The sequence below is a fragment of the Balaenoptera acutorostrata genome, chromosome 7 (genome assembly GCF_949987535.1).
Source record: "Balaenoptera acutorostrata chromosome 7, mBalAcu1.1, whole genome shotgun sequence".
NCBI lineage: Eukaryota > Metazoa > Chordata > Mammalia > Artiodactyla > Balaenopteridae > Balaenoptera > Balaenoptera acutorostrata.
The window spans coordinates 13,283,628-13,296,232 of NC_080070.1; the positions used below are offsets into that span (position 1 = coordinate 13,283,628).

Sequence of the window (12,605 nt, forward strand, 5' to 3'; positions counted from 1 at the left end):
TCCTCCAGATATATGCCCAGGATTGGGATTACTGGATCATATGGTAGTTTTTTAAGGAACCTCCAGACAGTTCTCCATAGTGGTTGTACCAATTTACCTTCCCACCAACAGTTTAGGAGGGTTGCCTTTTCTCCACACCCTCTCCAGCACTTATTGTTTGTAGACTTTTTGATGTTGGCCATTCTGACCGGTGTGAGGTGAAACCTCATTGCAGATTTGATTTGCATTTCTCTAATGATTAGCGATGTTGAGCATCTTTTCATGTGCGTATTGCCATCTGTATGTCTTCTTTGGAGAAATGCCTATTAAGATCTTCTGCCCACTTTTTGATTGGGCTGTTTGCTTTTTTGATATTGAACTGTATGAGCTGTTTGTACATTTTGGAGATTAATCCCTTGTCAGTCACTTTGTTTGCAAATATTTTTTCCCATTCTGTGGGTTGTCTTTTCATTTGGTTTATGGTTTCCTTTGCTGTGAAAAAGCTTTTAAGTTTCATTAGGTCCCATTTGTTTATTTTTGTTTTTATTTTCATTAGGAGGTGGATTCAAAAAAGATATTGCTGCAGTTTATGTCAAAGAGTATTCTGCCTATGTTTTCCTCTAGTATCTGGTCTTACATTTAGGTATTTAATTCATTTTGAGTTTATTTTTGTGTATGATGTTAGAGAATGTTCCAATTTCATTCTTTTACATATAGCTGTCCAGTTTTCCCAGCACCACTTATTGAAGAGACTGTCTTTTCTCCACTGTATATTCTTGCCTTCTTTGTCCTAAATTAATTGACCATAGGTGCGTGGGTTTATTTCTGGGCTTTCTATCCTGTTCCATTGATCTGTATTTCTGTTTTGTGCCAGTACCATACTGTTTTGATTGGTGTAGCTTTGTAGTATAGTTTGAAGTTAGGGTGCCTGATTCCTTCAGCTCTGTTTTTCTTTCTCAAGGTTGCTTTGGCTATTTGGGGTCTTATATATTTCCATACAAATTGAAAATTTTTTTGTTCTAGTTCTGTGAAAAATGCCATTGGTAATTTGATCGGGATTGCATTGAATCTGTAGATTGCCTTGGTTAGTATAGGCATTTTGACAATATTGGGTCTTCCAATCCAAGAACATGGTATATTTTGCATCTGTTTGTGTCATCTTTGATTTCTTTCATCAGCATCTCATAGTTTTCAGAGTACAGGTCCTTTGCCTCCTTAGATAGGTTTATTCCTAGGTATTTTATTTTTTTGATGAGATGGTAAGTGGGATTGTTTCCTTAATTTCTCTTTCTGATTTTTCCTTGTTAGTGTATAGAAATGCAAGAGATTTCTGTGTATTAATTTTGTATCCTGCAACCTTACCAAATTCATTGATGAGCTCTAGTAGTTTTCTGGTAGCATCTTTAGGATTTTCTATGTATAGTATCATATCATCTGCAAACAGTGGCAGTTTTACTTCTTTTCCAGTTTGGATTCCTTTTATTTCTTCTTCTTCTCTGTTTGCCATGGCTTGGATTTCCAAAACTATGTTGAATAAAAGTGGTGAGAGTGGACATCCTTATCTTGTTCCTGATCTTAGAGGAAATGCTTTCAGCTTTTCACTGTTGAGTATGATGTTAGCTGTGGGTTCGTCATATATGGCCTTTATTATGTTGAGGTAGGTTCCCTCTGTGCCTACTTTCTGCAGAGTTTTTATCATAAATGGGTGTTGAATTTTGTCAAAAGCTTTTCCTGCATCTATTGAGATGATCATATAGTTTTTATTCTTCAATTTGTTATCAGGGTGTATCCACTGATTGATTTGCAGATACTGAAAAATCCTTGCACCCCTGGGAATAATCCCACTTGATCATGGTGTATGATCCTTTTAATGTATTGTTGGATTCGGTTTGCTAGTATTTTGTTGAGGATTTTTGCGTCTATGTTCATCAGTGATGTTGGCCTGTAATTTTCTTTTTTTGTGATATCGTTATCTTCTTCTGGTACCAGGGTGATGGTGGCCCCATAGAATGAGTTTAGGAGTGTTCCTTCCTCTGCAGCTTTTTGCAAGAGTTTCAGAAGGATAGGTGTTAACTCTTCTCTAAATGTTTGATAGAAGAATTCACCTGTGAAGCCATCTGGTCTTGGACTTTTGTTTGTTGGAATTTTTTTGATCACAGTTTCAATTTCAGTACTTGGTGATTGGTCTGTTCATATTTTCTATTTCTTCCTGGTTTGGTCTTGGAAGACTGTACCTTTCTAAGAATTTGTCCATTTCTTCTAGATTGTCCATTTTATTGGCATATAGTTGCTTGTAGTAGTCTCTTATGACTCTGTTTCTGTGGTGTCAGTTGTAACTTCTTTTTCATTTCTAATTTTATTGATTTGAGCCCCTTCCCTTTTTTTCTTGATGAATCTGGCTAAAGGTTTATCAATTTTGTTTATCTTTTCAAAGAACCAGCTCTTAGGTTCATTGATCTTTTCTATTGTTTTCTTTGTCTCTTTCATTTATTTCTGCTCTGATCTTTATGATTTCTTTCCTTCTACTAACTTTGGGTTTTGCTTGTTCTTCTTTCTCTAGTTGCTTTAGGTGCAAGTTTAGGTTGTTTATTTGAAATTTTTCTTGTTTCCTGAGGTAAGATTGCATTGCTGTAAACTTCCCTCTTAGGACTGCTTTTGCTGCCTCCCATAGGTTTTCGATCTTTATGCTTTCGTTTTCATTCGTTTCTAGGTATTTTTTAATTTCCTCTTTGATTTCTTCATTGATCCATTGGTTTGTTGTAGCACATTGTTCAGCCTCCATGTGTTTGTGTTTTTGCAATTTTTTTTGTAGTTGATTTCTAATCTTATAGCATTGTGGTTGGAAAAGATGCTTGGTATGATTTCAGTTTTCTTTAATTTACTGAGGTTTGCTTTGTGGCCCAGCATCTGATCTGTCCTGGAGAATGTTTCGTGTGCACTTGAGAAGAATGTGTATTCTGCTGCTTTTGGATGGAATGTCCTATACATATAAATTAAGTCCATCTGGTCTAATGTGTCACTTAAGGCCTGTGTTTCCTTATTGATTTTCTGTCTGGGTGAACTGTCCATTGATGTAAGTGGAGTGTTAAAGTCCCCCACTATTATTGTTTTACTGTCAGTTTCTCCTTGTATGGCTGTTAGCATTTGCCTTAATTTATAAGGAGCTCCTATGTTGGGTGCATATATATTTATGATTGTTATATCTTCTTGGATTGATCCCTTGATCATTATGTAGTGTCCTTCTTTGTTTCTTGTAACAGTCTTTATTTTAAAGTCTACTTTGTCTGATAAAAGTATTGCTACTCCAGCTTTCTTTTGATTTCCATTTGCATGGAATACCTTTTTCCATCCCCTCACTTTCAGTCTGTATGTGTCCCTAGATCTGAAGTGGGTCTCTTTTAGACAGCATATATACAGGTCTTGTTTTTGTATCCACTCAGCCAATCAGTGTCTTTTGGTTGGAGCATTTAATCTATTTACATTTAAGATAATTATCAATATGTATGTTCTTATTGCTATTTTGTTAATTGTTTATTTGGCTGTGTTGGGTCTTAGTTGTGGCACGTGGGATCTTCTTTGTGGCATGTGGGATCTTCGTTGCAGCACGCGGGCTTCTCTCTAGTTGTGTGTGGGCTCAGTAGTTGCAGCGCGCAGGCTCTCTAGTTGTGGCATGCAGGGTCCAGAGTGTGCGGGTCAGTAGTTGTGGCGTGTGGGTTCCAGAGTGCATGGGCTCAGTAGTCACAACACATGGGCTCTCTAGTTGTGGCACACAGGCTCTAGAGCTCATGGGCTTAGTTGCCCTGTGGCATGTGGGATCTTAGTTCCCTGACCAGGGATTGAACCCACATCCCCTGCATTGGAAGGTGGATTCTTAACCACTGGACCACCAGGGAAGTCCTGCCATTTTGTTAATTGTTTAGGATTTGTTTTTGTAGGTCTTTTTTTTTGCTCTTCCTCTTTTGATCTCTTCCCTTGTGATTTGATGACTATCATTAGAGTTGTGTTTGGATTGATTTTTCTTTTTTTTGTGTGTATATATTGTAGATTTTTGGTTTGTGGTTACCATGAGGTTTTGATATAGCAGTCTATATATATATATATCTCCAAGATTGTTTTAAGTCTCTGGTCTCTTAATTTCAAATGCATTTCCAATATCCTGCATTTGTACTCACCTCTTTGCACAATTGCTGGTTTTGATACCATATTTGTGTGTGGATAATTTCTTACCTTTACTGTATGTTTGCCTTTACCCATGAGCTTTCCCATTTGTAATTTTCTTATTTCTAGTTGTGGCCTTTTCTTTGCTGCCTAGAGAAGTTTGTTGAGCATTTTTTGTAAAGCTGGTTTGGTGGTGCTGAATTCTCTAAGCTTCTGCTTGTCTGTAAAGTTTTTGATTTCTCTGTCGAATCTGAACAAGAGCCTTGCTGGGTAGAGTATACTTGGTTGTAGGTTTTTCCTTTTCACACTTTAAATATATCAGGCCACTCCCTTCCGGCCTGCAGTTTCTGCTGAAAAATCAGCTGATAATCATATGGGGGTTCCCTTTCTCTTTGTCTTTAATTTTTGTCAATTTGATTAATATGTGTCTTGGCATGTTCCTCCTTGGGCTTATCCTGTATGGGACTCTCTGCACTTCCTGGACTTGAGTGTTTCCTTTCCTATGTTAGGGAAGTTTTCAGCTATTATCTCTTCAAATATTTTCTCAGACCCTTTCTTTCTCTCTTCTTCTGGGACCCCTATAATGCAAATGTTGGTGTGATGAACGTCGTCCTAGAGGTCTCTTAGATTGTCCGCATTTCTTTTCATTCTTTTTTCTTTATTCTGTTCCATGGCAGTGATTTCCACCATTCTTTCTTCCAGCTCACTTATTCATTCTTCTGCCTCATTTATTTTGCTATTGATTCTGTCTAGTGTATTTCTCATTTCAGTTATTGTATTGTTCATCTCTGTTTGTTTGTTCTTTAAATCTTCTAGCTCTTTGTTAAACATTTCTTGTATCTTGTTGGTCTGTGCCTCCATTCTTTTTCCAAGATCTTGGATCATCTTTACTATCATTACTCTGAATTCTTTTTCAGGCAGATTGCCTATCTCCACTTCACTTAGTTGTTCTTCTGAGGTTTTATCTTGTTCCTTCATCTGGAATATATTCTTCTGCCATCTCATTTTGTCTAACTTTCTGTGTTTCTGGTCTCTGTTTCTCAGGCTGCAGGTTTTGTAGTTCCTGTTGCTTCTGGTGTCTACTCCCATTAGGTGAGGTTGGTTCAGGGGCTTGTGCAGGCTTCCAGGTGGGAGGCACTGGTGCCTGCCCACTGGTGGATGGAGCTGGGTCTTGTCTCTCTGGTGGGCAGGACCGTGTCAAGGGGTGTGTTTAGAAGTGGCTGTGCACTCAGGATGACTTCAGGCAACCTGTCTGCTGTTGGGTGGGGACAGGTCTTGGTACCAAAATGGCAACTTCTGGGAGAGCTCATGCCAATGAATATTCCCTGGGGCCTCTTCCACCAGTGTCCTTGCTCCCACAGTGAGCCACAGCTGACCCCTGCATCCCCAGGAGATCCTCCACGACCCGCAGGTAGGTCTTGCCCAGGCTCCTGTGGAGTCACTGCTTTGCCCTGGGTCCCAGTGCACATGAAACCTTGTGTGCACACTCCAAGAGTGGAGTCTCTGTTTCCCCTAGTCCTCTGTAGCTCCTGCACTCAAGCCCTGCTGGCCTTCAAAGCCAAATGCTCTGGGAGCTCCTCCTCCCAATGCCAGACCTCCAGGCTGGGGAGCCTGACATGGGGCTCAGAAGTCTCACTTCTGTGGGAGAACCTCTGCGATACAATTATTTTCCAATTTGTGGGTCACCCACCTGGCGGGTATGGGTTTTGATTATATCATGAAAACACCCGTCCTACTGTCTCGTTGTGGCTTCTTCTTTGCCTTTGGATGTAGAATACTTTTTTGGTAGTTTCCAGTCTTCTTTATTGATGGTTGTTCAGCAGTTAGTTTTGATTTTGGTGTTTTCATGAGAGGAGGTAAGCTCAAGTCCTTTTATTCTGCCATCTTGTCTCCCTCTCATATGTTGAAATTTTTTAAACCTCAGAAAAGTTGAAAGAATAGTACAGTGAAAATCTATATATCCCTGACTTAGATATATGTGTCACTCCCCATTTGTTGACATTTTGCCATATTTGCTTTATCTAAAGTCAGTTCCACAGTAATGTGAAATACGCATTCCTAAAAACCACTGTGCTAAGCAAATCATGCAGTAAAAATCACAGGGCTTATGGGGAAGATGGGGTGAGGGGCACAACACTCAAAAACGTTGTCCGTGACACGTTAAAGAAAGATAGGAACATAATAAAAGTGGTAGGGTGGTTGTACATATGTTAAATAATTAAGAAATACATCAGTACTCAAAATACGGCACTCTACCTTAAAAAAGACCTGCTTTGCATACGAAGGTGGGTGTTGGAAGGGTTGAGCTTGTGAGTTATAATGAAGCAGAGGAAGAGGGCTTTGTGAAACTGGATGGAAAGTTGTAACACTAGAGGAGATAAGTGTGGCTCAGAACACACATGGTGAACCAAGGTAGCAGGCAGATGTTTGAGTGTTGTGTGGAGATGCGTTTTGTGTAGTGCTACAGCTGGGTGCAGTTTTCTGTGTTCACATTGTGAACCTTGAGATCAAAATCACATATCAGCAAACATGAAATTCCCTATGATTGAATTGTTAACATATCGACTGCTTTGGAACAAATATGGCCAGCATTATAGCAGAGCTGAGGATATATAAATATACTTTTTTTTTCTGAACTATTTGAAAGTAACTTTCAGACATCATGACATTGCATTTCTAAATACTTAAGTTTAAATCTCCTAAGAATAAGGCCGTTTTCCTACATAACCACAATATCATTACTACCCCAGGATTATTAACCTAGGTTAATTAGTTTATTACCTTTCTTAATTAATAAATTTTATTTTATTTTTAACAATTTTAGGTTTACAGGAAAACTGAGCAGAAAGTACAGAGTTTCCATATACCCTCTTCCCCTACCTGCCCGCCCGGCCCCCCTGTTACCTCTATTATTGACATCTTGCATTAGCGTGGTATATTTATTGTAATTGATGAACCAATATTTATACATTATTGTTATCTGAAGTTCATAGTTTATATAAGGGTTCACTCTTCCTGTTGTACATTCTCTGGGTTTTGAAAAATGCACAATGTTAGGTATCCACCATAACAGTATCATACAGAATAGTTTTACTGCCCTAAAAATCCTCTGTGGTCTGCTTATTCATCTCTGCTTACCCCCTGATCTTTTTTACTATCTATAGTTTTTCCTTTCCAAAATGTCACATAGTTGGGATTTTGCAGAATATAGCTTTTTTAGACTGGCTTCTTTCACTTAGCAATATGCATTTAAGTTTCCTCCATGTCTTTTCGTGGCTTGGTGGCTCATTTCTTTTTATTGCTGAATAGTATTTTGTTATATGGATATCCCACAGTTTTTTTTTATCCATTCACCTTTTTGAAGGACATCTTGGTTGCTTCCAATTTTTGGCAATTATATTAACAAAGCTGCTATAAACATTAACGTGCAGGCTTTTGTGTGGACCTAAGTTTTCAACTCATTGGATAAATATACAAAGGAGCATGATTGCTGGATCATGTGGTAAGAATATGTTTAGTTTTGTGAGCAGCTGCCAAACTGTCTTCCAAAGTGGCTGTACCATTTTGCACTCCCACCAGCAGTGGATGAGCTTTCCTGTTGCTCCACATCCTCGTCAGCATTTGGTGTTTTCAGCGTTTTGGATTTTGACCATTCTAATAGGTGTCTAGTAGGATCTCATTGTTTTAATTGGCAGTTCCTTGATGATATGTGATATTGAGCATGTTTTCATATGCACGTTTACCATCTGTATGTCTTCTTTGGTGAGATATCTGTTCAGATCTTTTGTCCATTTTTTAAATTGAGTTGTTTTCTTAATGTTGAGTTTTAAGAGTTCTTATTTTGTATATAAGCCTTTATCGGGTATGTTTTTGCAAATATTTTGCCCCATCATTAGCTTGTCTTTTTATTCTCTTAATGGTGTCTTTCACAGATCAGTTTTTAATTTTAATGAAGTATAACTTACCAATTTTTTCTTCATGGATGATTCTTTTGGTGGTGTATCTAAAAACTCATTGCTAAACTCAAAGTCACCAAGATTTTCTCCTATGTTATCTTCTAGAAGTTTTATAATTTTGCATTTTACATTTAGGTATACTATTCATATTGAGTTAATTTTTGTGCAAAGTGTAAGGTCTGTGTCTAGATTCATTTTTTTTCCGTATGGATATCCAGTTGTTCTAACACCACTTGTTGAAAGGACTATCTTTTTTCCCATTGTATTACCTTAGCTCCTTTGGCAAAGATCAGTTGACTATATTTGCATGGGTCTATTTCTGGGCTCTCTAGTCTGTTCCATTGATCTATTTGTCTAATCTTGTGCCAGTACCATACTGTCTTGATTACTATAGCTTTATAGTGAGTCTTAGAATCAGGCAGTATTAGTTCTTTTCAGTATTGTATTGGCTAATTTCAGCCTTTTGCCTTTCCATGTAAACTTTAGAATTAACTTGTCAGTATCCATAAATAGCTTATTGGGATTTTCATTGAGATTGCATTAAATCCATAGCTTAGCAAATGTGAAATTCCCTCTGTGCACATTGTTCTTAACATATCAATTGTGTTGGTACAAATTCAGCAAGCACTGTACTAGAATTGACTAAATACAGATAAAAACTTTTTTCCTTAGCCATTTGAAAGTAAATGCAGGGCTTCCCTGGTGGCGCAGTGGTTAAGGACCCGCCTGCCAATGCAGGGGACACGGGTTTGAGCACTGGTCCAGGAAGATCCCACATGCCGAGGAGCAACTAAGCCCATGCGCCACAACTACTGAGCCAGCGCTCTAGAGCCCATGTGCCACGACTACTGAAGCCTGTGCTCCTAGAGCCCGTGCTCTGCAACAAGAGAAGCCACCACAGTGAGAAGCCCGCGCACCACAACAAAGAGTAGCCCCCGCTCACCGCGACTAGAGAAAGCCTGCACACAGCAACAAAGACCCAATGCAACCCAAAATAAAAAATAGTAAATAAAATAAATTAATTTAAAAAAAGAAAGTAAATGCAGACATGACTTCACTCCTAAATACTTGAGTATAAACCTCCTAAGAAAAAAGGACATTTTTCTACATAACCACAATGTCATTAATACTAGCTTTTTAAAAACATGCATATCCTCTATAAAGCTGGGTTTTTGCCTTGTTTTTGTTTTTAATGTCCATCCTGTCTTGTGCTAAGCACTGTGCTATGTTGGGATGTAAAGATAAACAAGCAGAGTTCCTGCCTTTAAGAAGTCCAGTCTCCTGGGGAGACAGACATCTAAGACGATGATTGTATTAGGCTGGGATGAGGGCCATAGTAGTTTTATCTACTTTCCTTTCATTCAAGGAGTGTGTCAGCAGAAATGTTCTTCCTGTGGGATAAAGAACTGTTCCCAGAGTGGTGTTCTGGAGTCCATGCTCCATTCTGTGATTCACCGGCCTGACCCTGATGGACCTTTCTCCCCGACCTAGAGGGGCTTGCATCCATCTAGAAGAGAAGGATGTAACTAACAGGGTGTCATTCACTTTGTCTGATTCTTTCAGTTCCTATACAGTGAGGATTGGCCAGGCACAGAGGAATAAGAAAGAAGCTTTGAGAACCAGGCTGAGGAATTGGGGGCTTTATTCTTCAGATCAGCTGTATTAAGTAAGAAGACGTATGTTTGGCTATGAATACCAGAGACCCAAATTAACAGTGACTTAATCAGGATAAGAGTTTAGTTTTCACTTAACAGTCAGGTGATAGCCGTTCCAGGGCTGGAATGCTGGTTCAGATCCATGGGGTCATCCAAGGACCTAGACTCAAGTTGGCTCTCACTCCATCATCCCCTCCTTGATATGTGGGCTGATGCCCTCACCTGTATGATTTAAGATGGCTTGTCACCACATCCATATGCCAGGCAGCAGGATGGAAGAAGGGACTACATACTCCTTCCCTTTAAGGCACGTTTTGGAAAAACACACCTCACTTCTGCCTGTATGCCACTGGCCAGAATTTACTTGTGTAGCCATACCTATTTGCAAGAAGGTACAGAGAAACGTAGTCACCATTTGGAAGGCCATATGCCAGGCTAAGAATAGGAGGTCCTATTCCCTATAAGAAAGGAGGAGTGGTATGTACTAAGGGTCAACTTGCAGCCCCTAATATAGTGGTATTTCTTTAAAAAAAAAAAAAGCCTTCTATAAAATTTGGCCCTTAAGATGCTCCTTAAAAATAGGTTTATTGGCCAAATAATTTTGGAAACATTTAGCATGGTATTGATCTCGTAGAGATTCGTAATGTAGAGAAACATTAAAGGCTCTGAGAAGTTCTGCAGTAAAGGAACATGTCTGTCTTTGTTTAACCTAAACAAAGATTGTTTGGCCAAAATCCTTTTTTACAAATTTTGTTTTTTGCAGAAGCCCTAGTCACCTAAGCTTTGGGAAACACTGCTTTGGGAATTATTAAAGTTTCCTTAGTTTGCAGTGATGCAAACATTTTTACAGCTGTTCCATTCCTAGGGACGTAGTCAACAGAAATGTGTGCATATTGTGTCAGTCAAAGTCAAGGTTTAATCAAAGAAACAGAACCACTGGGAGATAAATAAAGGGATTTATTGCAGGGATTTGATCTTGTGCAGTTGTTGTGGGATCTGGTTAGAAAGCCTGTGTAAAGCTGTTGCCTTGTGTCTGATGGTGGAGCTTGAAGTCTCTTGAGCGGACAGTTAGGAAGAAGAGAGTAAAGTTGAGAAGAAGGAGAACAAGCTGGAACTCATGAGGGTGGGTGGGAACCCAGGTCAGTGTGTCGCTGCCTCCTGTTCTAATGATGTGGTGCCCTGACCTGATGAAGCTGGTGCCCTTCATTATGGAACTAAGCACACGCCTGGGGTGGGTGGGAGTCAGAGAAGCTGACAGAGGACCCAGGGAAGGTGGATCCATTGGCAGCAGGCCTGCCAGCCACCCCCCCCAAGTGCGATGAGCCTGCAAGGTAAGCAGCAACGCCCATGAGTTACCTGATGCCCTCACACTGGCCTTCCAACATAAACACAATATGGCTACTGCTTCACTTCACCTCCCCAGTCTCAAACGGAAATGGGAATGCTGAGAAATGTGAATCAGCCCAGCCGGGTCACACATTACAAAGCTACCGCACATGTAGTCACCAGATGACAAGTATGGAATTGTTCACAGTAGTGCTGTTTGTGATAGCTTCAAATAAGAAGTAAGCTAAATGTGCATCAACAGTTAAATAGATAAGTAAGCTGTGTTACGTGCATAGGATGGAAATAGTAAATGAAGAAATTATTGCTACATGCATCAACATGGATGAATCTTGCAAAAAAATATTGAGCCAAAGAAGACAGACACAAAAGAATACAAACTATGATTGCATTTATATAAATTTCTAAAACAGCAGAGCTAATTTATGGTGTTAGAAGTCAGGATAATAGTTAGCCTTGAGAGAGGGTTAATGATTCGGACAGGGCAGAAGAGAGGCTTCTGTTTTGCTGCTCATGTCCTGCTTCTTGATCTGGGTTCTGCTCACACAGGTATGTTCGTGCTGGGAAAACTCATTGTGCTGCATAGCTATGATCTGTGCACTTTTCTAAACTTATCCTTCAGCACAAAGTTTAGGTACATTAAAGTTTTAACAAGTCCTTGAGTAGTCATGGACGGGCTGGGTTAAGGAAAGGAACTAAGAGCAAGTTGAACCCTGCGTGGAGTGGCATGGGGGCGGGGAACAAGGCAGCAGGTACCAGAAGAAGCAGGTAAGTAAGTGAGAGGACAGAGTCTGCCAGAGGGACGTCGCAGGCTGTCCCTCTCCTAGGCTGGCCATCTGTTGCCATCATGAAGGGTTAGGACCGCGTGCACAGGAGGCTCGTCAACAGAAGCACCCACGTGGCACAGATCATGATCGTGTAGATTTGGGGGGAGGGTCAGCACCTTTGTGAGCTTCCTGGGTGTCCTGATGCACAACACAGGGTGAAAGCCACTGGACCGAGGAGACCGTAGACGGGGATGCTAGCGGAAAGACAGGAATGTGGGGGAAGTCGGTGTGTGAAACCTTACCTTTCTCCCCACGTTCGCCCCTCATTCAGCGTGCAGCATGCTTTTTCTTGTCTTTAACCCTGACAGATACAACATTGTTCTAGCCTTTCTGTTGTGTGAAATCTTAATTCCTTTTTTCATGCTTTCTGTTTTAGCCCACTGATTAGTTGTTTGAGTTTATGAGTCCTCTTTTGAAAATAAACTACTTGAAAGTGCCTTAGGCTGCTGAATATAGGATAGGCTGATCCCGTGATGTCCACCCCATTCGGAGACTGGGTTGTGTCCAGGTAGACTTGATATGTGGTACCTCTGATGCCCCGAACATCTGAAAAGCATTGTTGTCTGGGATTATTAATGGTATTTCTAATGCCTGGGAAATTAGGGTTTGGGGTGTTGATGAGGAGTTTGTTCTAAAGTGAAATCTTACAAGTATCTTAGTATTTTTATTTGGAAAATTTTTGAATA

At 39.9% G+C, this 12,605-nt stretch overlaps 1 protein-coding gene across 7 annotated transcripts in view; it reads left to right on the top strand.

Moving 5' to 3' along the window:
* The window catches only part of DENND11 (DENN domain containing 11), a 61,763-nt gene that overhangs the window by 7,241 nt on the left and 41,917 nt on the right, over window positions 1–12,605 (top strand). The window lies entirely within an intron of this gene.